This window comes from Balaenoptera acutorostrata, chromosome 8 (genome assembly GCF_949987535.1).
Source record: "Balaenoptera acutorostrata chromosome 8, mBalAcu1.1, whole genome shotgun sequence".
Lineage (NCBI taxonomy): Eukaryota > Metazoa > Chordata > Mammalia > Artiodactyla > Balaenopteridae > Balaenoptera > Balaenoptera acutorostrata.
The window spans coordinates 12,851,615-12,878,439 of record NC_080071.1 but is presented as its reverse complement, the minus strand read 5'-3'; the positions used below and the strand labels follow the sequence as shown (position 1 = coordinate 12,878,439).

Below are 26,825 nucleotides of genomic sequence, written 5' to 3'. Positions count from 1 at the left end.
TCCCAGTCAGTAGCTTGTCTTTTCATCCTCTTCATATGATATTTTGTACAGCAAAAGTTTTTAATTGTGATGCAGCTTATCAGTATTTTTCTTTTTTGGATCTTGCTTTTGGTGTCATGTCTAAGAACTCTTTCCCCAAACTTCAGGTCCTGAATATTACATCCTATGATTTCTTCTATCAGCTTTATGATTTTATGTTTACATTTAAATCTGTAATCCATTTTTGGTTAATTTTTGCATGAGGTTTAGGTTCTTTTTTATTGGGGAGGCAGTGGATGTATATCCAATTGATTTAGCACCATTTGTTAAAAAATTTAGCCTTTGCCTATTGAATTGCTTTTGCACCTTTGTTGAACATCAATTGGCTATATTTGTGTGGGTTCTGGGTTCTCTATTCTGTTTCATTGATCTAAATGTCTACACTCTGCCAATACCACACAGTCTTGATTATTCTAGCTATATAGTATAAGTCTTGAAATCAGGTAGACTAATTTCTCTCACTTTATTCTTTTTCAAAATTGTTTTAGCTATTCAGCTTTACCTTTCCATGTAAAGTTTAAATATACTGTATTACTTGCTTCTTTCCATTTATCCCACCTGTTCTGTGTCTTTGTTTTGTTTTATGAAGTTATTTATTTGCTTCTTTCTTTTCTTCTTGTTGGATTATTTTCTATTACTTTACCACCTCTCTCCATTAGCTTGGAATTTATATGCTGTTTTATTATTTTTTCAGTGCTTACCCTAGAGACTTATAAAATAAATTAATTGGTACTTTACCCTCTTCCTAGACAATGGAAGAATCTTAAAACACTTTACTTCATTCTTCCAGTTTAGATGACATTGTTATAATTTATTTTAATCCTCTCTCTATATATTAAATGACATAAAATTTTACTATTATTTTAAACAGATAACACTAATTTATTGAATGATATACTTACCATTTTTGTTGCTCTTGGGCGCATCTCTGAGCTTCCACATGGAGTCATTTTTCTTCTGCCTAAAAAAGAATATTCACTTTTATTGCTTTCATTGTGGGTCTGATGGTGAAAAAGTATCTTATTTTTGTTTAACTGAAAATGTTTTTACTTCACTTTCATTTTCTAAGCATATTTTCCACAAGGTATTGATTTATTGGTTGATAGTTATTTTTCAATCAGGTGTCAAGATTTTGAAGATTCTGTTGTCAGCTCTCAGCATTATTGTTGATCCTTTACATTTACTTTGCCTTCTCACCACCGACAGCAAGAATCCTGCCTTCACTTGATTTAAATTTTGTTTGCCTTTTTTAGTCAACAATTTAACAATTTTACTACCATGTATCTAGATATTCCTTCTTTTTATTTATGCTGCCCAGGATTTTCAGGGCTTTGTGATGTGTCTTTCATCAGTTTTCAAAAGTTCTCAGCTATTCTCTTTTAAAATACTGCTCTTGCCCTGTTTTCTCTCTCCTCTTCTTTTGAGATTTCAATTACATATTTTTCACTTTCTTATTGTGTCTTTCTCTTATGCTCTTTTCTGCATATTCCATTCCTTTAGTCACTCCATGACTCATTCTGTATAATTTATTCTGACCTATATATTCCATCTCACCAATTCTTCCTTTAGTTCCATCTAATCTGCAACTAAACCCAACCATTGAGCTCTTAATTTGGGTTACTGTACTTTGAAACTTAGAACTTCAATACGATTACTTTTTAAAGTTTCTATTTTTTTCCTGCCAGAATTCTCATTCTTGTCTCTTTTTTCCTTGAACAATAAAAATGATAGTTATTTTAATGGTCTATGATAACACCAATATCTGGAACACTGAAGATCTATTTCTATTGTCTTGTATTTCCATTCATTCCTATTCATGTTTGTTATCTTGTCTCTGCATGTGCATGGATATTTTTAAACAATGTGCCAGACATTTTATTTGTAATATTGTTTGTATAAATAAATTGAGGACTAGGATGGTGTTATCTTCTATCAGAAAATATTTGTATTCATTTCTGTCAGTTGCCTGTTGGCACCATAATTCTGGGATCACCTCAGTTCAATTATAGGGGTTAAAAGGGATCCTAAAATGAGCTGCAGTTCCTTTGAGAACCTGTTTACTTTTAATTTACCCTTTCTCCTAGGGTACAACCCTTTGGGGCTCCAAACACAAGTAAAGTAAGATCCATCAGGCTTTGCCCCTCGACAGAACTTGGATTCTTTGTACTTTTAGCTCTTTAAACCTGTCAAATGTGCTGTTCAGCCTCTTACCTGTCCATCTGAACCATCAAAAGTGGCCATAAACACTGGTCTCTATTCTCCATATATTCTTGTTCTTGCCTATTTTTAACCGCTTTACCCAGTAGGCTCATTGTCTACCTCACTTCTAGAACTTCTAAGGTACTGACCCTTCCCTCTGCACCAATTATGATTCATACTCTCCTCTCTATGCTGCTGATGGATGCTAAGGGGCGGGGGGTGTCTCGACTTCTCTTGCCTCATATTTCTATGAGGAACTTCCTACTCCTTTTCCCTTGGCCTCTCTCTCCTCATTCCTTTCCCACACTTCCCTCTGGGAGGATGAGTGAGTCAGTGTGATGTGAGTTTGGGAGAAGCCTCTTGTGGGCTGTGCTCCCTTACCAAGCTGGTTGCCTGTACAGAGAGGGCATTGTATTTTGCTCTCAACCATGTGGGCTGTCCCCATCCCTGCAAAAGGAATTCCAGCAGATTTGAGTGCTAGATTAAATCCATTACGGAGAATAAAGAAAATATTAAATGTCCATTTGGCCAAATAGTAAATTGTATTCTCTGATGCAACTTTTATACATAAAAAACTACTATTTTGGTCTCTTTTTGTTTGGCTTCTGTCTTCTTTTTCAATAAGTTCCAAGCTCAGGAGGAAAAAAAAAAGGAGTGTTATTTATTGATTCCCTAAAAAGCCTCCAAATGGCTATTCACCAAAAATCTCTCTTATAACTCATTGTACGGTGGAAGATCTTCATCCTCATCTTCATCAGTGTGTGTCATCACCCCAGGGTCATGCCTGCAGCTTGAAGCAATAGTACTGATACATCCAGCCATATGCTTTTTTTTCCCCATTGCCATATTCTGTTCACAGTCTGAGATTAATGACATGTTTAGAGTCACAGCAAACTGAAAATAATGAATGTGAAGGTATTTCCCCAAAAACACGAGACATAGCATCATAAAATGGAACAAAAGCAACTGGCAACCTGTGTGTTCTGCCCACAGCTATAATATCAAAGTTTACCTTCTCTGAACAAAGTAACCAAATTATTAACTACAGTTTACTTTTTTACAGTATGTGGGTTTTTTTAAATAAAATATTACACAGCCACCAATGAGACCTGATGTCATCTAAGCCAAGGGAACTGTTTCCCCAACCCAGCTAGAACAAAAGAGCCTGAACAATATGAACAGTAGTGCAGACTTGGTCCTTAAACCCACAAACTGTGTTTATATAGACAAAACCATAGATAAAACTCCTTTTACATTAAAACTTTTCCATGAGCTTTAATTTTCCTTTTTTTTTTTCTTTTTAGAGAACTTCTGCTTATTTGCAACTATTTCTGGGCCACAGCCGTATTCCAACAGAGCGCTTTGGCAACAGCCTCTGTTGTGGTCAGCAACTCCATCTGCAGCTGGGATTTCTTAAAAGAAGTGAGTAGCATTTGCCTTATAATGCTCCAGCAACAAAACAAGGAAAACTTCCATGGGAATCAGATGGTCACGGAGCTTCCCCCATCTCTCTCCTTCCCTTACTTCATGCGATCAGGGGGGTCAAAGCCACTGGTGCACATTTCAGCAAGTATGTCACTCACAGCACAGCTAATACACAGATACAATCCTAACCACTAGGCTCTGAAACAGATCGTGGGAAACTTCATTGACTAAAGTGATTGCAGGATTAATAAACTGAGTGTTTCAAGTTGGAAGTCTTGTTACAGGTGAAGACTGTATCCCCCTGAAGTAGAGACATGCCTCAGGATGGGCATCTACTTGTATGTGTATTTGATGGGGAGTGGTTCAGCTACAGAATTTGCCCAAAGACCACAAAGCCATGGAATAAATAAACAAACATCTATCTTTGCCTTAACTATAGCCACCAAAACAAAGCAAGACCAAACAACAACCAAGAAAGAAAACACAGTTTTTTGGCAAAGCAGTAATTTCTGAATTAGGAGTCAGAAGTAAGTAAGAAGACAGAAGTCATGAGACTTACAAGGTGAAAGTCACAACTAGCATCTTAAAATGGGGGAGTCTTGTCTGGCTAATCCAAGTTGAACAAAGTCACAATAAGAAATCAACCTAAATATCAAAAAAAAAAAATGCTGAGTTACAAAAAACAAGACTGTGAAAATGTAGATGACGGACTAAAATTTAACCTAATATCTCAAGATGCTGCCATCTTCTAATAAACTTCAAATACCAAAACAACCAAGGAAACTTCATTGAGTCACCATAAGTTTAAATAATTATCATGTTGGAATCAGAGAGATGGAAAAGCCTGTGAGAAATGTCTTGAAGCTGAAAAAACAGGCCATAGGCTTTTTGTTTATTCTTTAAAAAACTTATCTTTTATTAATGATATTTTAATGTGAACCTAAAAAATTTTCTTGCAGGGTCAACCTCTTATTGCAAACATCTGCCTTCACTTTGAGGAACTTGGTGACATTACCACCACTAGTGTACTCCAATGAAGGTCAAACACTTCTACTTTTGATGAGCAATATTTTTCAAAACTCACATTAGGCAAAAGGGCATTCCTCACAAGAAAAACATGCTGTTAGTTTTGACAAAGGGCTGTTTGTGAGGTTGCCTCCTGTTTGAATTGCCCCATAGTAAGACAGATGCTGGAAAGGGAAGTTCAAGAATCGTTCGAATCCAGATCCACTTTTGGTTACTTCCTCTGCTTGCTTCCAACACAGCTGCACAGAATAAAACAAAAAGAGGAAATGGGGACACCCAGACTGAATATTATTGCCTTCAGCAAAAGCCTTCAGAAAACCCTCTCAGGAACCTGTGACATCACAGACATGTGTCATCTTCCATATAGAACTTTGCTCCAAAAGCAGCATTTATGCAATTTCTTAATGCAGACAATTGCTGAAATACAGTTAGCATACAAGGCAATAACTTAAGAAAAAGGCAACACTTAGGCAAAGTCTTTCCAGGAATTAAAATGTTGTTGTTGTTGTTTTTTAATTAATTTATTTTGGCTGCATTGGGTCTTCATTGCTGCTAACAGGCTTCCTCTAGTTGCGGTGAGTGGGGGGCTACTCTTCGTTGTGGTGCGCGGGCTTTTCATTGTGGTGGCTTCTCTTGTTGCGGAGCAGGGGCTCTAGGCGCATGGGCTTCAGTAGTTGTGGCTCATGGACTCAGTAGTTATGGCTTGCAGGCTCTAGAGTGCAGGCTCAGTAGTTGCGGTGCACGGTCTTAGTTGTTCCACGGCATGTGGGATCTTCCTGGACCAGGGATCGAACCCGTGTCCCCTGCATTGGCAGGCGGATTCTTAACTGTGCCACCAGGGAAGTCCCTAAAATGTTGTTATTAACTCAAACAATTTTTCTTTTAACCAACCAAATAAACAATGGCAAGACATGGTAAGCTTTGCCCCAGAGAAAGAGACTCACAGTAAAACTCTGGACTGAATGTCAGAGGCTTGGTGCTTTAACTCTTCAGTAAGACTATGGGTAATCTTCCTAAACTTACTTCATTCCTCTGAATCCTGGTATCCTGATTTAAAAAAAGGGGGGGTTGGACTTGATGATACTTATTGTTTCTAGACATCTGTGACTGATGTCTCATGAACACATAAAAATAATATACTTAGATGTAACTCATTATCGCTACCAATGCCCAACTAATACTCCATCTTTCTCCAGTAATTCTTCAATTTAGAATGGACCAATTACCCTGTTTCCATAGCTAGAAACCTGTCAGCCATCCTCTCCTATTCTATTTTTCATAATACAGTCTTCCCTTAAGTTTTTCAGTATCATTTTGCTACATATTTTTATTTTGTGAAAACTTAGTCCTGTAAGTTTAATATCTAAATCTCTTGTTGAACTATCCATTTTTATCAACCTTCTCAGTCAAATCCTTAGCTCAGATCTGTCCCCTCTTATTCAAGCTCTGGCAAGAGTCTTCTAGCTGGTCTTCAGCCATTATGTTGCACTGTATTGCATTCCCTTACTACCTAGCTTTTTCAAAACCACCTGAGTTTCTTCTTAAAAGGTGCATACTATATATTATCTCCTACTTAAAGCCCTTCAGTTATTCCTCACTGGACACAGAATAAAGTCAAAGCACATTATGCAAAGTCTTTCAGCACCATTTCCCACAAACACTTCACCCACACTACAAAAACTCCTGATTTTCAATATCTCCTGAATACTTTGAAACCTCTGTATATAGTGTCCTAAAGGCCTTGTTGATATAAATCTGTCCCTCAAGATTCAGCTGAAACATCAGCTCTTGTGCTTTTACTGCTAGTTTGCCCCTCTGTCCTCCAGAATTCATTCCTGGTATTTGCTTCTAAAGGGAGGAAGTTAAGCAGCGCCAAGAGACATAAGGGTCAGACATGTCTTTTTCTCTCTCTACACTAACAAAATTGAACTCCTCTCAAGAAGAGGAAGTAGAAAGAGAAGCCACCATCCAGAAACAATGGTGAGTTGACAACTACAATCCCTTAACTTGTTCAAATACTCCAAGGATATACTGAAAGATACATTTAGTTTATCTCCTATTATCAAGAAAGAAATATTATAACTTCATAGTTGAATATCACTCTGAATATGACAGTACCTAGACAACCATGCCTTGAGGCCTAGAAAAATTAGTATAATTTATAAGTGCAGAGTGCTAGGGAAACAATCACACTCTTGAAACTGTGTCCCCGGGGGTGTTACTGCTATGGTTGTAATTAGTCTCAGGGAGGTGATAAGATATTGAGTATCTAGAAACTATAGAAAGGATACTCCTAAGAGACAAGAGAAAAATGGTGCAGAGGTTGCTACGAGACCCTGAGAAAGTTAAACTTTCCTGGGTCTCAACTTTCTGTCCTGAAAATGTGGGGAACCCAATTAGAAGATGAATAATGACATGGTGACCTCTCCTCCAATCTGTAGAAAAGTTTACAGCAGTGGTTCCAGAACTAAGTGTGCACTTCTATAGGACAAAGGTTTAGGTAGGGTGGCCATACTTCAGTTGCCTAGTTTGCTTAGGACAGTCCTAGGTTATGCAAGCTCTCTTAATATAATTATTTTTAAAATGCCTCCTTACACTTTTTAGAATGTCCCATTTTAGGTGATAAATTATATAATAACTGTAGTATGGGTTTTAATTTTTTCCCTGAAAATCGTTAGGAATTACATATATGTCTGGCTTTTGCTAAATTCACTGATTAGGGAAAAGATTGGGAGCTGGGAGTTGGACTAGAAAACTTTTAAAATCTCCTAAAAAACATGTTTCCTTTTTGTGATTTTCAATCTTTTAGCATAAATCAAAGATTCATATAGTCTTCTAAAAATAATTTCCAGGTTTTATTTACTTTGGTTTAAGTTTACAGAATTCCAATGGGACTCTATTTTTTTTTCAAAGAATATTCTTTTTGTACTCCTCCATTGAAAGCTTCCTTGTTTAGGGAACTCAGCAAAATATATACATCATTTTACCATGTGTAGGGTTGATAGCATTTAATTAGGAAAACCAGGAGTACCAGAGGACATTTTCAAAGCAGCACCTCAGGTAAGAGACCCCCTCCCCACCTCTGCTGCAACTAATGGTTCTGCAACTCATTTTATGCTCATTGCATTACAGAATTTCCCCTAGAGAATACAAAATTCAAATCAGATGAACAGATGCTCACAAATTAAGGTACTCCATGTACAAACCTACAGCAATCATGAAGTGGTAGGTAGAGAGGAAACAAAGGAAGAAACACACAAGAAACTTAGAAACCATTAATTTCTTGTCTTTCTTTCCCCTTATCTCTTCTCATCTCCATGGTCCTCTCCCCTCCCTTTTGCCATTATTACTGCCCACCATTACACGATTTTTCCTATAACCTCTCAGTTGCCATAGACAGAGAGCTCTGCTTTCTGGCAGACAGTCACAATTGAGTTAGTGAGGGAAATGTGTTTTCAGATGCCAGAAGTCAATCTCTTTCTCTCTTCCTCTCTTCACAATCATGGAACTTGCTCTCAGTGGTCTGATTGAGAAATAGAGCTCATAAATACTGAACATTGCTTTTTTAGGCTGAGGTTCAGCAAACAGAGAAACTGGCTTTATCCTGGACAGAAATGTTTCTGTAACAACACTGGTCCCCAGTTCCTTCCCCTTCAGACGTTTTCTCTCCAGATCACAGGCTTTGACCCAGGCTTGTTAGCCAAGGATCATTCAGGCTCATCTTCACCCAAATCCTAGGTCCCAACCACTGTTTCCCAATCTTGACCCCAATCAAAATGTGCCCATCTGCTTCTGCATCCCAACCAAGCATCTAATTTCCTCCCAGGGAATAGAAAATAAGCTATCCATGCTGATGTGCCTGATAAGGACATACATTCATATTCTGTTATCTACATTTATATATATATTTTAAAACAACCTTCCTTTCACGGGAGTTAGTCCTTCTTACATGAAAAATATTGCAGAGATCTCAAGCAACAGTGCCTTTGAAAATCTTCTGCTTCTTGGTATATTAGAGTAGGTGTCACTGTCTCATGAAAAACAGCCACAGTTCACCATAAACAGTTTAATGAATGCTTTTTTTTGGCACATTATTATTTCCTTCCATCCTCCTTTCCCAGTTGAATTTTAAAAGATATGTTTGTTTTTACAAAACAATAATGATCTGTCATCTTTGTTGTGGAGCTTATAGAGAAATTATAAAAACCCATGTTCGTCTGTCCTCCATCATTCTTTGCATCACATTATTTTACTTGTTAAACAATGCTTTAAAATGTCCTAGATTTATTTTTTCTACTCCGGTTACAGCAGCTCAGCGTCTGTCTCAAGAGAGCCATTCCTCAGCTGCCTTATCTGTGTCTGAGAACCTCACCAGTAGACTCGGCTGTGTGGCCGCATGAGGTAAGGTCATTCAAGCTCATCTTGTCGAATTTGTCATAACCCTGAGATTTCACACCACCGAATTTCCCCTTGTGCATTCTTAGCAATGCCACACAACAGGGGATTTTAGAATGCGATATGCACTATCATAGTCTCTAAATTGAGTGGGTGTTTCAACAAAATTTCCAGCATTGTAAAATTGTGGAGCATAAAAATAAACAGATGAAAAATATTGTGGCTCATCTCAAGGTGGAAAATTCACAGCAAAAGGAAAGAAAATCTTTTCTACCCATGGTAGGGGGTTGGTGGCAGGAGGGTGTGAGATGGCATAAAAGCCACATTTCCTCTAGCTATCCAGAAAACATCTCTGTTTACCACTGTAGTGTTGCTAAGGCAACAGCAGCTACTCATGACATCACGTCGAGAAGGCTATCACAGGCACGATAGCACTGTTGTTTAAATGTTATACTGAGTCTTGTCCTTCTCTGTCTTTCCCATTCCCTAAGGGAAAGGTAAAAGGATCACTGGTAGCCAAAGACTGTAATAAAAGAGGAAAACCAGACTGTAGCCTATATTCAGCTACATGTGGATCATTCTTATTTTATTTTTAGACCAATAGTGATGAGTCAATTGTGCTTTACGGTTAACAGTTGAAGTTTGCATACATCTACACCCTAACCTCCTCACCTGCCGTGTCTTTCCCAAAAATTTCAAAACGAAACAGTAGATTCTGTTGTCAATGCTGAAGAAGAAAGGGAAACATCCTGAACCTTTTCTGGATCACCTCAAACCATCAGGACATACCTTTGTACACTGCCGTGTTACCATGGCTTATTTTTTTATATTTCTCTCTGGCCTTGACTCCCTGTGGTCACAGAAACACAAGTATAATAGAACATCATTCTCCCTATATAACTGTCCCCTGCCAGCTTCCATACAATGCTCCTGAGGAAAACTTTCTGGCCATTATCCTGAAAATGTAGGAAGGACTTAAGCCAACCGTCAGGAAGAAGTGCACAGATGTAGTGATGCCCAGAGGTGTGTGCACGGGGAAGCCGGTGGGAGGAGCAACAGCAAGGAAAGGCCAGTGAGTTGAGGTACAAGGTTCTGCAATCTAGATCAACATGCTTTCTGCATATAGCCCTTAACACTTTTAGATTTCTTTGAAATATCTGGCAGATTCTTGAGAAGGAAAGTTCCTATGTCCCTACTTGGCTCTCTGAGAAAATATGAGTCTGTGTACTGGAGGGAATGTAGATTGTATACTTGGGAACAAGCTGACACATTGATTAACTGCAGTTCACTCTAGGTGCCCAGAAAGGAAAGCAGAGGATACTGTTGGCTCCCTACACACAGGACAAACCTTGCACGGTGCCAAGGAGATCATGCAAAGCTCAGCTTCGCACAGATCCTCAGCACAGGTCTAGGAGAGAGGACTCTGCAAAAAGTGAAGCAACATGGTTTATAAAGTGAGAGGAAGCTTTGAGAGAGAAATGAAGTTGTCATGACAGTTATTCCAAAGATAAGTATTACTTCTGTGAGGCATGTGGTGTTTTAGTAAAGAATCAGGCAAAGTGGGCAATACCTTTACAACGATGAGGTGCCAATGCATCATCAGTGGTAGTATCTAACCATGTGATTCCTTAAAGCACCAAGGGTGCTGGATGTGGGGCTTCTCCCTGTTCTATAAACCCTTCACTGGGGCTGGTCCCGTACAAAGTGTATGTCCAACACTCTCTCTTCATTGGGTTTCCCTTTGCCAGCCTGGACAGACTGGAGGCACTTACTGCCCTTCTCTTGTCCACACACCTCACACCATTGTCAGAACCACCCATCATGCCATTCCTGGAGAGACCCCCAAGTTTCTAATCTTTACTGCCTCTATTCCATGTTTAACTCTCCAAGATCTCAACCTCATGGAATACAACTTTCTTCTTTGCAAGGTGATGGTGAGAGCTGTGTAACCATAGGCCTATATTTGGAGTAACTGTGGTCATTTTTACCATTCAGTTCACAAAACAGTTCACTATTTAACAAATCTGCTCAAATCACTAACCCTGCATTGAGTGCACAGCATTCAGGGTCTTAGGACAATATATGGGAGAACTCTACTTGGAAATTACTGACTTAAGGAAAAATCTAGAACCATAGCTCCTTCCTCCATCTAGGTAGGAATACAATTTTTCAAGTTGTCCACACTGTATGTGGGCATACAAGTGATACCTGTAACACATATTTTATTTGTTTAATATATATATTGCAACTTTTTAGGACACATTTCTCTTAAATGGAAAGTGAGAATGGATATATTCTTGCAATTTCAAACCCATGTATTTTGAAAAGGCAGAGAAAATAAACTCTAAATGATAAAAAAGGAAGTTATGATTTTGAAAAAGATGAACGTAAGTTCTTATTTTTGTAAATTATTGCTTTCTGCAGAAAGAGAAAAAAATGTTTATGACATCTTGGAAGAAAAGTGCTTCATTAAGGGTTATTTATTTATTTATTTTGCAATCCCTATCAAAATACCCAGGACATTTTTCACAGAGCTAGAACAAGTCATTTTTAAATTTGCAAATTAATACAAAAGATCCCGAATAGCCAAAACAATCTTGAGAAAGAAGAACAGAACTGGAGGAACCACACTCCCTGATTTCAGACTATACTACAAAGCTACAGTAATCAAAGAGTATGTGTCTATCAACAGGTGAATGGATAAAGATGTGGTATATATATACAATGGAATACTACTCAGCCATAAAAAAGAATGAAATCTTGCCATTTGCAACAACATGGATGGACTTGGAAGTTATTTTGCTAAGTGAAATAAGTCAGACAGAGAAAGACAAATACTTTATGATATCATTTACATCAATATGTGGAATCTAAAAAAATAAAACTAGTGAATATAACAAAAAAAAGAAACAGACCTATAGATATAGAGAACAAACTAGTGGTTACCAGTGGAGAGGGGGAAGTGGGGAGGGACAAGATAAGGATAGGAGATTAAGAGGTACAAACTACTATGTATAAAATAAATAGGCTACAAGAATATATAGTACAACACAGGGAATATAGCCAATAGTTTATAATAGCTATAAATGTAATATAACCTTTAAAAATTTTGAATCATTTTGTTGTACACCTGAAACTTATATAATTCTGTACATCAACTATAGCTCAATAAAAATATAATACTTATGCCATAAGACTAAAATCTATAAAAAGAGCTGCTGTAATTAAATGAGTGAGTAATGAACTGACCATATTGTATAGCCAAAAAAAAAAAAAAATTAAATAAGAAATAGCATAGCATCAAATATCTCCTCTGTTGCCCATCTACATTCTAGATCACACACATCATAACATGATTTTCTATTTATTAAAGAAAAGGTGAAGGGGCTTCCCTGGTGGCGCAGTGGTTGAGAATCTGCCTGCCAATGCAGAGGATATGGGTTCGAGCCCTGGTCTGGGAGGATCCCATATGCCGCGGAGCAACTGGGCCCGTGAGCCACAATTACTGAGTCTGCGCGTCTGGAGCCTGTGCTCCGCAACAAGAGAGGCCACGATAATGAGAGGCCCGCGCACCGCGATGAAGAGTGGCCCCCTCTTGCTGCAACTAGAGAAAGCCCTGACACAGAAACAAAGACCCAACACAGCCATAAAAATAAATAAATAAATAAACCCAAAGGTTAAAAAAAAAAAAAAAATTAAAAAAAAAGAAAAGGTGAAGAAAAAACTTGCTCTGATTTTTAATATATGCTTCCAAAATAAAACAAATGAACAAAAAATTATGTTTTCAATGAGGAATAGATTATAAGTGAATAATCATATAAAGTTAAGGTTAAAAATAGTTGCCATAATGAAAAATTGGTTACATACTGACATCTTTAAAAGAAAAGCCAAAAATTATATATTTTTAAGCTTTGTTAATTATATTTTAGGCTTATATTGTACTTACTTATCAGCTCTGATTTTCATGTAAGCAATTATTATATCACGTTTCTTTAATTTTGTTCCAAACAATTGATTCTTTAAATTCAAGTGTGGGATTTGTATTTTCCCTATTAAGTTACATTTTAGGAAAATGCCACATTATTCATGTTAACCTGATGTTACAAATGCTAAGAAATTTTTTGTCCTATTCACTTGATAACTCTCGGATTTTTATTTCTTCTCTGAAAGTCAGAAGACTAATCAACAGTTCAGGAAAGAAGAATAAGTACTATGGAGAAAGCTTGCTAATACCCTGGATGAGTAGTAATAGGTTGATTGATGAAGAATAATAAGGGTCGACCTTATAACTCCAAGGATTCTTTTGCAGAAAATTTTTTGTATCTTTTATTGTGATGTACAAGGAACTCCCATTATACCCATTACCCAGATTCCACAATTGTTTACATTTTGCTCCATGTGATTGATTTCTGTCTGTCTCTCTATTTGTGCATGTATGTATACATTTTTTCTGAACCATTTGACAATAAGTTGGAGACAATGTATTTCTTTACCCCTAAAAATTTTAGGTTATATTTCCAAGGAACAAGGACATTTCCTTACATAATCCCTGTATAATTACCACAATCAGGAAACTTAACATTGATATCTGAATGTTATGGACTGAATGTTTATGTCCTCCACCAAATTCATATATTGAAGCTTTAACCCCCAATATGATGATATTTAGAGTTGGGGTCTTTGGGAGGTCAATGAGATCATGGGGATGGGGCCCTGGCCCAATTAGGTAAATGCCCTTTAAGAAGAAACACCAGACAGCCTCCACTCTCCCCACCTCCACCTCTCTCTCTCTCTTTCTCACTCCCTTCTCCCTTTCCCTCTTCCTCTCCCTTCATGCCATTTGCAACCCAAGGGGAGAGTTCTCACCAGAAACTGACTGTAGTGGCATGCTGATCTTGGACTTCTAGCCTCCAGGACTGTGAGAAAATAAATGTCTGTTATTTAAGCCACCCAGTTTATCGTATTTTGTTATGTAAGCTCAAGCAGACTAAGACACTAATCCACAGTCTATATTCGAATTTTATCAACTGTTCCAATAATGTCTTTTATAGCTGCTTTCTCTTCCTTCCTCAGTTCAGGGTCCAACTTAGGCTCATATGTTATAAGTAGTTGTCATGTTACTTTAATCTCCTTTGATCTGGAAACTTTCCCCTAACTTTGTCTTTTATGACCTTGAAATTTCCTCTTTCTTTGTCTTTCATGATCTTGACATTTTTGAAGTGTACAGGTCAGTCACTTCATAGAATGCCCCTTGGTTTAAGTTTGTCTGTTGTTTCCTCATGATTATGTTCAGGTTATTTGCTTTAGCAGGACTCTCATGGAAGTGATTGGTTGTCCTTCTTTGCATCATATCTGAAGGTATCTGATGTAGGTGGTCCCAGTATTGATGATGTTTACTTTGGTATTTGCCAGGTTTCTAGACTGGAAGATGCTATTTGTCACTCTACAATTAATAAATTATTTGTTTAGAGATAAGTGAAGCCTATGTAAATGTCCTGGTTCATCAAAATTTTACCCACAAGTTTTACCCACCAGCATCCAATGATGATTTTCTAACTCTGTCATTCCTTCTACATTTATTGGTTGTCATTCTACAGTAAAGAAGAACAGCTCTTCCTTCTGTTATTTTAATTTAAATAAGAAAGGACTTATGAATTTTTATTTTATATAATGGACTGTAAGTATAACTATTGTTATTGTTGTTGTTATATTTTGATGCTTAGATTGTTCCCAAATCTGCACAGTGGAAGCCCCTTCAAGCTGGCTCCCATGTCCTTTTGACATGCCTCTGTCGTTCTTTGGGCACTTTCTTATTTTCTGCCACAACAAGATGTTCCAGTCTCATCTTGTTCTTTCCTGCTCCAGTTCTAGAATCAGCAATTTCTCCAAGAAGCCATGATCCTCCTTCCTTTTAGTGGAGAAAGGTGATTAGAAGTCAAGATCATCTGGGCATTAGGTGTGCTCTTGGCTATAAGTGTGGCTTTGTTTCAAGGCTTCTCAGCAGACAGAGGTGTACACACACACACACACAGTTAGTTTCTTTACCTCATTCAAAAATTGAGAGTTAATTCTCTTTCTTCATTTTGTTTCCTTTCTCCTTTCCTTTTTCCCTTTTCTTGTCTGGCTACCATTCTCTATCTTTCTCCCTTTATTTTACTTCTTTCTTTCTTTTCCCATGTTTATTCACAGTCTCCTTGCTTATAGTCAAGAGAAATGAGTCTTTGAGTTTTCCAGGCACAGAAATCATGTACACCTCTCATTTATTCAAGAAAGAATGGGGATAGGAGAGATGCTGCAGACTGGAAATATCCCAGAAAGAGAGCATGCTGGTGGCCCTCCAAGCCCCTTGTTCTCTACCAAAAGAATGAGGAATGTTGTTCCTGGCAATTGTCCTTTGCAGCATCCCTTGGCCTGGACATGATCACTACAGAGAAGTGAGAGGAACACAGGCTTAATGTTAAAAACACCTTGGACCTATGTCTCCCAACAATTAAACATAACCTTAAAAAAACAAAAACTTTGCTGTTTGAAGAAATTACCCCAGACACTTTAACTTGTTTTAAGATCCTTGAATAAAAGATCATAGACTAGAGTAGTACCCCAAAGAAGCAAAATATTTGGGATTCATAATTTGACAGAAAATGACTTTCTACTTTAACTACCTAGAGATCTAATTAAAGGGGGTGATTTTTTTCTCCCATACAATGGTAGGTCCTGACTAACTGGGTGTGAAAATAAAATATACATACCTGGTGCAAATGTAGGGCTCAAAAATCAACCTTTCTGTACAAATTCAGGGCTTATAAAACTAAGGTTCCAAATCTGATACACTTTTCAAAAATATTCTAAAGGGTTCATCTAGGTTGATTTGTCCGCCTTATTCTTGACCTTACAGCTTTTACCAAGTCACAGATTCACAGAATTTTAGTCAAAATTATGCAGTCCTACCTTCTCAGTCTATGTTTACTTTTATTTATTTATTTATTTATTTATTTTTGGCTGCGTTGGGTCTTCCCTGCTGCGCTCGGGCTTTCTCTAGTTGCGGCGAGCAGGGGCTACTCTTCGTTGCTGTGCGCGGGCTTCTCATTGCAGTGGCTTCTCTTGTTGTGGAGCACTGGCTCTAGGCATGCAGGCTCAGTAGTTGTGGCGCACAGGCTTAGTTGCTCCGCAGCATGTGGGATCTTCCCGGACCAGGGCTCGAACCTGTGTCCCTGCATTGGCAGGTGGATTCTTAATCACTGTGCCACCAGGGAAGTCCCTATGCTTACTTTTAAAGGAATTATTTACTATGACAATTTTAACAGGCAGAGACTATTGAGAATTTTACATCACTTTGAATAAAATCCTTTCAGTGCCTATAGTAAGGTGATAAGTCAATTAGCTTTCAAATATTTCAATCAAGCATTCCTTTAGTTTATTTATTGACACCTGACCATGTGCAAGGACCTATGTACGTGTTGTGGATGTAGAAGTCTGGCTGGTGCATGGAGATTAGATGGCAGGGGATCATCGATAGAAACAGGGACACCAGTTTAGAGGCTATTGCAACAACAGCTTATGCAAACGGTAACGGACATGGACTAGGAAGATAGGTAAGGTAGTGGGTTAGCTGGGATTTAGATATATTTTGTCAGAACTCACAGAATATGCTAATAGACAGGATGTGGAATGTGAGAAAAAGAAAGAAGTCAAGGGAATTCCCTGGTGGTCCAGTGGTTAGGATTCCCCGCTTCCACTGCTGGGGCACGGCTTTGATCTCTGGTCGGGGAACTAAGATCCCACGAGCCATGCTGCGTGGCAAAAAAAAAGAATAAAAGCCAAACATGACTTCAGGATTGTATTTGTTTTTTAGCCTGAAAAACTAGAAGAGTGAAAATTGTCCTGCATATTGAAGAGAAAGACTAAGGGAGAACACACTTGGAATGGGAAAGAAGACAAGCATGTTTTGTGGGCATGATCATTTTGAGATGAGTATTCTGTATCAAAGCGGAGGTGTGTTAAGTATTCCAAGTGGATAACTTCAGTGCGGTTCCATGGAGGGAGCAGGACTGGGAAGTCATCAGCTTATAAATAGGATTTTATAGCATCAGACTGGGTCCCAAAGGTCTATTTTTAACTGGCATTTCTTGAATCCTTACTGTGTGCCAGCAACTGTTCTGAGTGCCTTGCATGCATTGATTCATTTAACTGTAACAGAATTTCAATCCAATCAGGTAAATACTTTTATTACCATTATTTACAAATTAATAAACTGAGAGCAAAGAGACTATGTAATGTGTCCCAAGTTGCATTGCTAGTAAATGTCAAAGCAGAATTTGTATCCGAATAGTATGAATCCACAATCTTGCTGTTAATCATTATGCTGCTCTTATTTATGTGATATGATCCTGCCCAAAAGAAACTTATGATTTAGTTGAAGAAATAAAAGTTGCACAAATGAAAAAAACTAAAGATTAGTTAGGTACTAGCATATTTTGGCATTGACTATGAGGCAAAAGAGTTTAGAATATGTGTGAACTTCCAAGATAATGGGACACAGCAGTAAATAGCGGCTTCATTATGATTAAATTACATGCTGGAGATCTGAAAGAATTTTGCTGGTTCCATAGATATCCAGTTATAGATTAGCTTAGTCATGGGTATTATCAAGCTCATAATGGCTAATTATTTCGATATTGTGCACACCTTGCCCTACTGCCTAGCACTTTTGTGAAATCTGTCATTTAAGTCTTTTGTAGTCATCCTTCATAAATAGCAGTGAAGAGTGCTACTTAAATATTCATTGCATTAACCCCTTGTCTTCTAAATAGACAATTATAGTCTATGTTCACTTCATTCTACATAATAAGCAAGAACTTAGGAACCTTGTGGGAATTTCACTTAACACAACAGATATTTATGGAGCACCAAATTGAGATTGGTAATGTACTTAGCCCTGTGAGATATCTTTGCCGCAAGATTTTACAAGCTCTATGCCAAATTGTGCTAGTTAATTTCCCTCCTTTGAATATAAAGCAGGGGTCTCTAACTTTCTGATGAGGAAATACTTGTACTTTTCCTATGCAATGATGACCACTTAACTTGAACCCTGCTGTTTGATATTGCCTTTGCTGACAGTGTTGAAAGTTTGTGTTATGAGAACAGACTTCCTAGAAACATTTTCCAACTCAAAGAATTATTTGAACGGAGTACTGTCTACAGTAGCAATGAATGTTTCTCTTGTGTTCTAGGGATTGGCCCATGGACCAATCCAGCCCATCAGTTTTTCCTGGGCCCATGAGCTAAAAATGTTTTTCCATTTCTGAATAGTTGAAAAAAAAAAGAAGAATATTTCACGACGTGGGAAAATTATATGGAATAAATTATATGAAATAGACTTTTAAAATAAAGTTGTATTGGAACATGCTCATCTATTTACGTGTTATCTATGGCTATTTCTGTGCTATACAACAGTAGAGTTGAGTCTCTCATGACAGAGACCACATGTCCTGCAAATGCTGATCCTTTACAGCAAAAGTTGCTAACCCCTGCTCTATATACTTGAAAAAAGAGTCAGTCAGAACATATTTTGGAATATAAAACAGTTATTCATTATTATACTTCTGTCCTTGAAGATCATAGCCCTATGTGGCAAAGCCTAGTCAAAAGTAAGAGGACCATTTTTATCAATGAGTTAGAAAATAGAACAACATTGAAGCAAACCAACAAGTCATCACTTTAAAAAAATTAACTTGATAACAGTCCTAGAGACAGCCAAATCAGAGTTACCATTGGCTTCTTTCTAATGACTCTCTACACTTCCTTTAAGAGGACTCATTCCTAAATGCTTTCAGATGGAAAATTCCAGGGCTCTACATATGCACTCATATTGGACATTTTTTTCTGTAGAAGAATGTGGAGAAGAAGGCTTTATTGTCTAAGGACAGAGCCCTTGGACTTAAAACAAAAGCAAGATGATTAATTTATAATTGCATAAGGCTCTGACTAGTCAGAATATCTAAAAATTTAATTATCTCTTGTCATACCCACAACTTAAGTTGGCAAATAACGTATATTTATGTTTGGTTTGAAATGAGGAAACTGAGGCCCAGAGCATCACTGCTGTATCACTTTTTAAAAAGCACTGGGGTTAGAGTCAAAATCCCTGATCTTCTTCCCACTCAACTCTCCAAGCAACAGTATCCCTTATCTAGAAACAGAAATAAGAACCCTTGACCAGCTAACCTCACTGGGATGTTTGTTGTAAGGTCAAATGAGATATATATGAACATGCTCTGAAAATGCCATAATACACTTTATAAAAAGAAGAAGAAAAGAAAGAGAAGAAAGGAAAGTAATTTGCTTAGATCAAGTAACTCTTGGATAACTGGGGGTATTCACCTGCCTTCCAGCCCTGTGTTCATCCCATTAGCCAAGGTTAACGGAGGTGAAAATAAAAATAATGTGCTATAGGAACCCATGCTTTTGGCCATCAAATGTTTTAAGCTTAGTCAGGACAAATTTCATACCAGAGGGACCTGTGACCCACAACTGCACTGCTCTCACCTCTTTCCTCTAGCAAGAGAAACAAAAGCTTTACACCCACTGTAACAAATGCCATCAATTCAAGATTTCTTTTTATAGCACAGATGCTAATATCATGAGTATCAACACAACAGTGTTCCAAATGCCACTCAATCTATGTATTATTTAATAAATTACAAATGTACTTTACTGAATAATATAATTGATAAAATCACCTTATCTTTGGACTTCAATGAATTGTGTGTGTGATGGTGTTGTTCTTCATTACATGCCTGAACGCACTCATTAAGCTCAGAGTGAACAAATAAGCCTAAAAAGCACAAAGACGGTGCACCTGAACCAGCAGGAAGTCCACATTTCAACCACCCCAGGATCTGACAGGTCTATTCCCCAAGAAAGAGCATGTTCCAAGCATTGCACCTACATTTCATATTCAAGAGGTGATTTAGTTTTTTGCTTTTCAAAAAGTGAGGAATGAGAGCTGAATATCCTTGATTATAAACATAAACTTAAGATGGAAAGATTCTTAAATTCACCTATCTTTCAAATTATTAATACCTTTTACCTGTGTTATTGAAATGCCTAAGCTCATTTTCAAATTCATTTTCCCTCAAGCTGTGTATACCCTTGCCTTAAAATAGCACCACATTCCTGGGAACTTCTGAGGCTTTTTCATTCTCTCCTTGCTATCTGATAGCAAAGGATGTACCCAGCTAGTCTGACAAAGGCTCTGCACAAGGGTTATACAGCTTCATCCCTGTTGGAAAGAATTTCTGAGCCAGATTTGGCTGATGTAAAGGGTTCATTTTTCTGGGTTCCCAAGTTTGAACAAAATCCATTCACTGATGCTTTCACCAAATATGTATTGAACACTGGAATATTCTGGATTCTGGGGATAAAAATAGACAAATAGAATAGACTAGACAAAGTCCCTGTTCCCATGATTCTCACATTTGTGGGGACAGAAGAAGAAAGACAAACAGTAAACAGAGCATCTAGCACAATAGGTTTCATTATAATGAAATATAATATGTACAGTATAATGTACAGTATAATATGGTATTATAAAGTGCTAGGGTGAAAATATGACGTGATAAGAGAGCCAAGTGGTAGCTGGAGCTGGAAATACTATCTTACATAGAGTGCTCTGGTCAACGTTAATAATGCTCTGCAGTACTGCTGGTTGTCCTCTTTTTTCAGGAACACTGCAGGGTTACATTTGCTCACATTTCAAAAAACTGGGCATGACTATATGAAATATAGTCAGCCTATGAAATATGAATAGAAATGACATGTCACTGTAAGGCTGAAGAATTTGGGAGCCAGTGTGCAACTCTCTGAGGTGTTTCCCCCTGCTGTGGCAGAGCTTTAAGCCTTGTGTTGAAATAGTGGCATTACAACTTCTAGTTTCTAGTCTGGCATGTAAGAATCCTGGAAATCACCACTGCTTTCCACACAGGAAGAAAAAAGTTGAAAAAAACTGAAAATCAACAACTCTTCTTAGATCCAACAGAGAATTGAGGTTACAGGGCAAAAAATTGCCCCCCCCAAGTTGGAGAGACAGACAGGTGGATACAGAGAATTACAACTTATTGGAATAAAAACCTGAAAGTAGAAACGTCCATGGGAACCAATATCAGGATAAGAAAATCTAAATGGTAATCGATGGAATTGCTGGTGGCTCAATATGGACAAATTTGAGAGTTAAAAATTCCAGGGGGCTCAGTCTTAGGAGGATGGCCTACAGTTTAGTGAGGTTTACCTCTAGGAGCCCTACCAGGTTCTCACCGTCAAGATAATAGAAAAATTCCCTGGTGCTTCCAGAAGGGAAGGAGGGAAAAGGAACCATTTTGAAATACACACAGAGCACTCTGTTTTTATTAGCAAGGCATGCGTTCAAGAGAAACTATTTTACTAGAGCTTAATCAACTTGAGTTTTATCAGAACCTAACTGATCTAGAATAAAGGAAATACCCAACTCCAGCTCCCTCTAGCCTTCCTGCCTAAACTAAGGGTGATGGGGACTGAAAAGCACTAGTGAAGGTCACAGCCCAAGGGCACAGGCAAAGGCTCACTAAAACCTGAAAGTCAAAGCATAGAACTATAGAGTGCTTCCTCTCCCCCTACACCTTACCACAGTATCAATAGGGCTCCTATAAAATAGGTAGATACTATGGAAAGAACTGCATGCCTCAGAACCTACTTAAGAAAAAGTCTCCACAGAAACCCAAAGACAACAGAAGAGACAAAAACAAGGGCACCAGAGGAAATTTTAGCTTCTGACACCTACAGCTAGAGCAAACAATAAAGACAGCCTAGCTCTTAATCAGATAAACACAAAACCTCACACCAAAAGTCTATTTACCTCAGTACATTTACCTAGTACATCATGTCTGGTTTAAAACAGAAAATTGTAAACAGATGGGTAATGTAAGCAGAGAGATGGAAATTCTAACCAAAAGGAAATGCTAGAAATCAAAACACTATAATAGAAACGAAAAATGTTTTTGAAGAGCTCATCAATGGGCTGGATATAGCCATGGAAAGAGTCAGTGAACATGAAGAAATGTCAGTAAAAACTTCCAAAACTGAAACGCAAAGAGGAAAAAAAAACTTAAAAGATAGAACAGAATACCCCAAAACTGTGGGACAATTATAAAAGGTATAACATATGCATAATGAGAATACCATAAAGAGAAGGGAAAAAAAGAAAGGAACAGAAGAGATAATTCAAGCAATAATGACTGAGAATTTTCCAAAATTAATCACAGGCACCAAAGCAAAGATGAAGAAAGCTTAGAGGACACCAAGTAGGATAAATATATAGGTATAAAAATATACCTAGGAATATTATATTCAAAATGCAGAAAAATCAAAGACAAAGAAAAAATCTTGAAAGAAGCCAGAAGAAAAAACACCTCACCTATAGAGTAGCAAGGGGAAGAATTACATCAGATTTCTCTAGAAACTGTGCAAACAATAAGAGAGTGGAGTGAAATATTTAAAATATTTTTTAAAAAATCCACCAACCTAGAATTCTGTATCCAGCAAAATTTACATTTCAAAAGTGAAGGAGAAATAACACTTTCTTAGACAAACAAAAATTGAAAAAATCTGACACAAGTAAACCTGCTTTCCAAGAAACAAAAAATAGAAATTCTTCAAAAAGAAGGAAAATGATATGCCAAAAACTCAGATCTACATAAAGAAAGGAAGAGCATTAGAAAAGGAATAAACAAGGGTAAAATAAAATCTATTATTTTTCTTATTTAAAATTTTAAATTTTTTTTATTGAAGTATAGTTGATATACTATATTATATTAGTTTCAGGAATACAGCCTAGTGATTCAGTATTTTTACAGTTTATGCCCCATTAAAAGTTATTACAAGATAATGGCTATAAATCTCTGTGCTATACAGTATATCCTTGTTGCTTATTTATTTTATACATCTTTTAATCCCATACCCCCAACATGCCCCACCCTCCTTCCCTCTCCCCACTGGTAACCACTAGGTTGTTTTCTAAATCTGTGAGTCTATTTCTGTTTTGCTATAAACATTCATTTGTTTTGTTTTTTTAGATTCCACATAGAAGTGACAGCATACAATATTTGTCTTTCTCTGTCTGACTTATTTCACTAAGCATAATATTCTTTAGGTCCATCCACATTGCTGCAAATGGCAAAATTTCATTCTTTTTATGACTAATATTCCATTGTATATATACCATGTCTTCTTTATTCATTCACCTGTTGATGGACACTTGGGTTGCTTCCATGTCTTGGCTGTTGTAAATAGTGCTGCTATGAACATTGGAGAGCAAGCACCTTTTTGAATTAGTGTTTTCATTTATTTTCAGATATATACCCAAGAGTGGAATTAATGGGTCATATGGTAGTTCGATTTTTAGTTTTTTGAGGAACCTCCATACTTTTTTCCATAGTGGCTGCACCCATTCACAATCCCACCAACAGTGTACTAGGGCTCCCATTTCTCCACATCCTCACCAACCTTTGTTATTTGTAGACTTTTTGATGATAGCCATTCTGATAGGTGTGAGGTGATATCTCATTGTGGTTTTGATTTGCATTTCTCTGATGATTATTTTTCTTATTTTTAATTGATCTAACAGATAACAGTTTGCTCAAAATGAGAATATCAACAATGTATTTGGTAATATAGCTTATGGATAACTAAAATTAATGACAAATATCATAAGATATGGGAGGGAGAAACAGAGAATACTATAATGTATTTGTACTACTCACAAAGAAGTATATACTGTTATTTGAAAGTGGACTTATATTAGTTGTAATTGTATATTGCAAACTAAAGGAAAATCACTAAAAAAGTTAAAAATAATACAATTGACGTGCTAAGAGAATGTCATATATTAAAATCAGAGAAGGCAGAAAGAGATGGAAGACCCCAAAAGGAAACAAACAAGGAAGAAAAGCAATGAATAAAAAATAGTAACAAATACGATAGATATTGATCCAACTACATTAATAATCATTTCAAACATCAGTGACCTAAATATACCAGTTAAAAGACAAAGACTGACAGAGTGGATAAAACACAAAACACACACACACAAGACCTGACTATATGTTATCTACAAGAAATAAGAAACCCACTTTAAATATAAAGACACAAATAGATACAAGTAAAGGGATTGGGGAAAAAAAGGTAAAGAGATGGAGAAGTTTATACCATGCTAACACTAATCAAAAGAAATTTGAAATAGTGGCATTACAAGATAGTGGTGCCTTTATCAGCCTGGGTCTCTCAAAGCCCATGATGAGCAGAGCCCTCTTGCTAATCCAAATTAAACATATAGGGAAAATAAAAAGCTAACTTTTGTTATTTTAAATCACTGAGTTTTGGGGATTGTTTGTTGGCACAACAAAACATAGCCTAGCCTGACTGGTCTGGGTGGTCAAGGAGGAGCTCTCTGACAGGAACCTGAATGACGGGTGATAGGAGGTCCTGTGCATATCCAGGGCAGGGGGCTCCAGGAAGGGAAACAATAAGAATTGAGGTGCTGAGTCAGGAGCACGCTGGAGTGTTCTAGAACAGTGAGAACAGTGTGGCTGCAGCAGAGTGAAGAAGGGACAAAATAGAAGATGGTAACAGAGAGAGTCAGGGCTGGATACCAGAATAAAATCCAAAATCCTTAATAAAGTTATTTTTACATTTTCATCTGCAAGAGAAGAGAAGCGTATTAGTTTTCCCTGTAACAAATTACCACAAACTAAAGAGCTTAAAACTACACAAATTTATTATCTTACAGTTTCTGTGGGCCAGGAGTCTGGGCGTGGCACAGCTGGGTTCTCTGCTCAGAGTCTCGCCAGACTGAAATCAAGATGTCAGCATGGGCTATGATCTCATCTAAGGCTTGGGATCCTCTTCCCATCTCATTCAGGTTGTTGGCAAAATTCATTTCCTTGCGATCGTAGGACTGAGATCCCTATTCTCTTGCTGGACATCAGCCAGAGATTACTCATAGCTCCTAGAGGCTGCCCTCAAATCTTTGCAAATGTCCATCCCCCTCACAACATGGCTCCTTTCTCCTAGCACAGCAGAAAGGCCTCTCACTGACATCAAATTTCTCTAATTTCTGGGAAGACCTGGACCCTTTTAAAGGGCTCACCCAATTAGGTCAAGCCCACTCTGGATAATCTCCCTTTTATTTAACTCAAGTCAACTGATTTGGGAGCTTAATAACACCTGCAAAATTCATTTTGTCTTATAACGTAATAATCCTGAGAGCGAAATCTCATCATATTTACAAGTCCTGCTCACGTTCAAGGGATTCTTCTTCCAAATAATCACACGTAGTGTGCACATCAGGAGGCAGGAATCTTGGGGGCCAGCTCTGAATTCTCCCTACCCCTGGGAACCATTTGATGATTTGAAGCAGCAGAAGGATACGATCTGGCTTATGTTTTAAATGCATTGCTCTGGCTGCTGAGTAAGGAATAGTCTGTAGTCAGACATGGGTGGAAGAAGGGAGAGCAGCAGCCGGTGATTACAATTGTCCAGGAAAGAGATGATAGGAGCTTGAGCTAGGGGTTAGCAAATGAGATGATAACATAAGTTAAAGTCAAATATTATATGGGGGCTTCCCTGGTGGCGCAGTGGTTGAGAATCCGCCTGCCAATGCAGGGGAGAAGGGTTCAAGCCCTGGTCTGGGAAGATCCCACATGCCGCAGAGCAACTGGGCCCGTGAGCCACAACTACTGAGCCTGCGCGACTGGAGCCTGTGCTCCGCAACAAGAGAGGCCGCAATAATGAGAGGCCCGCGCACCGCGATGAAGAGTGGCCCCCGCTCGCCGCAACTGGAGAAAGCCCTCGCACAGAAACGAAGACCCAACACAGCCATAAGTAAATAAATAAAATTTAAAAAAATATATTATATGGATTATACTTTTTAGTATACACCTATGAAATAATCAGATAGTTCAATAATATACACTAGGATTTTAACACAATGACAAATAAGCACTATACTTTTATGTACAATTTTTTTTATGTTAAAATTTGACCAAACAGTTCTTAGCCCACGAGGCTATGACTATTTCAATCTAAAAAATAAAGGATGAGGGGCAAAACTTAGAGATTGTGCATCTCCATGTGCCCGATGTATTTTGACAAGTAACTAAGGCCCAGCATGTGCTGGGAATCATATGTACCCAAGCCTCCTTTCTCCTTTACAGTGGGAACCACAGAGACTTCAAAACTTGTTACTAGGGGACACAGAGGGAGGATATTGTCATATGTTGGTTTCAAAGAAAACAAAACAAAAGTGTGATATTACCAGTTATTCACATGAAAACCTATCACCCCCATGCCTCCTCCTCCCATGAAAATACCACAGAGGTAGAAAGATCTGGAAGTCTGGTGCCAAACAGATTATACCTATCAGTAGAGTAAATAACCTGATAGATCCTAAGTAAAGAAGTCTGTTCATTTAGCACATAATTGTTCAAATATTTGACCACTGATTTTTTTTACTTTACATCTATTAAAATTCCATATATTATGGGAAATTCTTCCAAATTATTTGGTCCCATTATGCTTTTGCTGGGCAATTTTTATTACATGTGCCATGTTCTTAGGTACTTGTTTAGGTAATGTAGACAGTCTGGCTAGAGCTTAAAACAGCTGGAAACATTTCTGGAATTGAGAAATTCCTTTAATTTTGAACAGTTACA

At 37.6% G+C, this 26,825-nt stretch overlaps 1 long non-coding RNA gene across 1 annotated transcript in view; it reads right to left on the bottom strand.

The window, feature by feature from the left end:
• The window catches only part of LOC103006690 (uncharacterized), a 334,380-nt gene that overhangs the window by 84,006 nt on the left and 223,549 nt on the right, over positions 1-26,825 (bottom strand). The window contains exon 4 of the long non-coding RNA XR_009009053.1: positions 942-1,000. This is a non-coding gene — a long non-coding RNA (uncharacterized LOC103006690). The remainder of the gene's footprint in view (positions 1-941; positions 1,001-26,825) is intronic.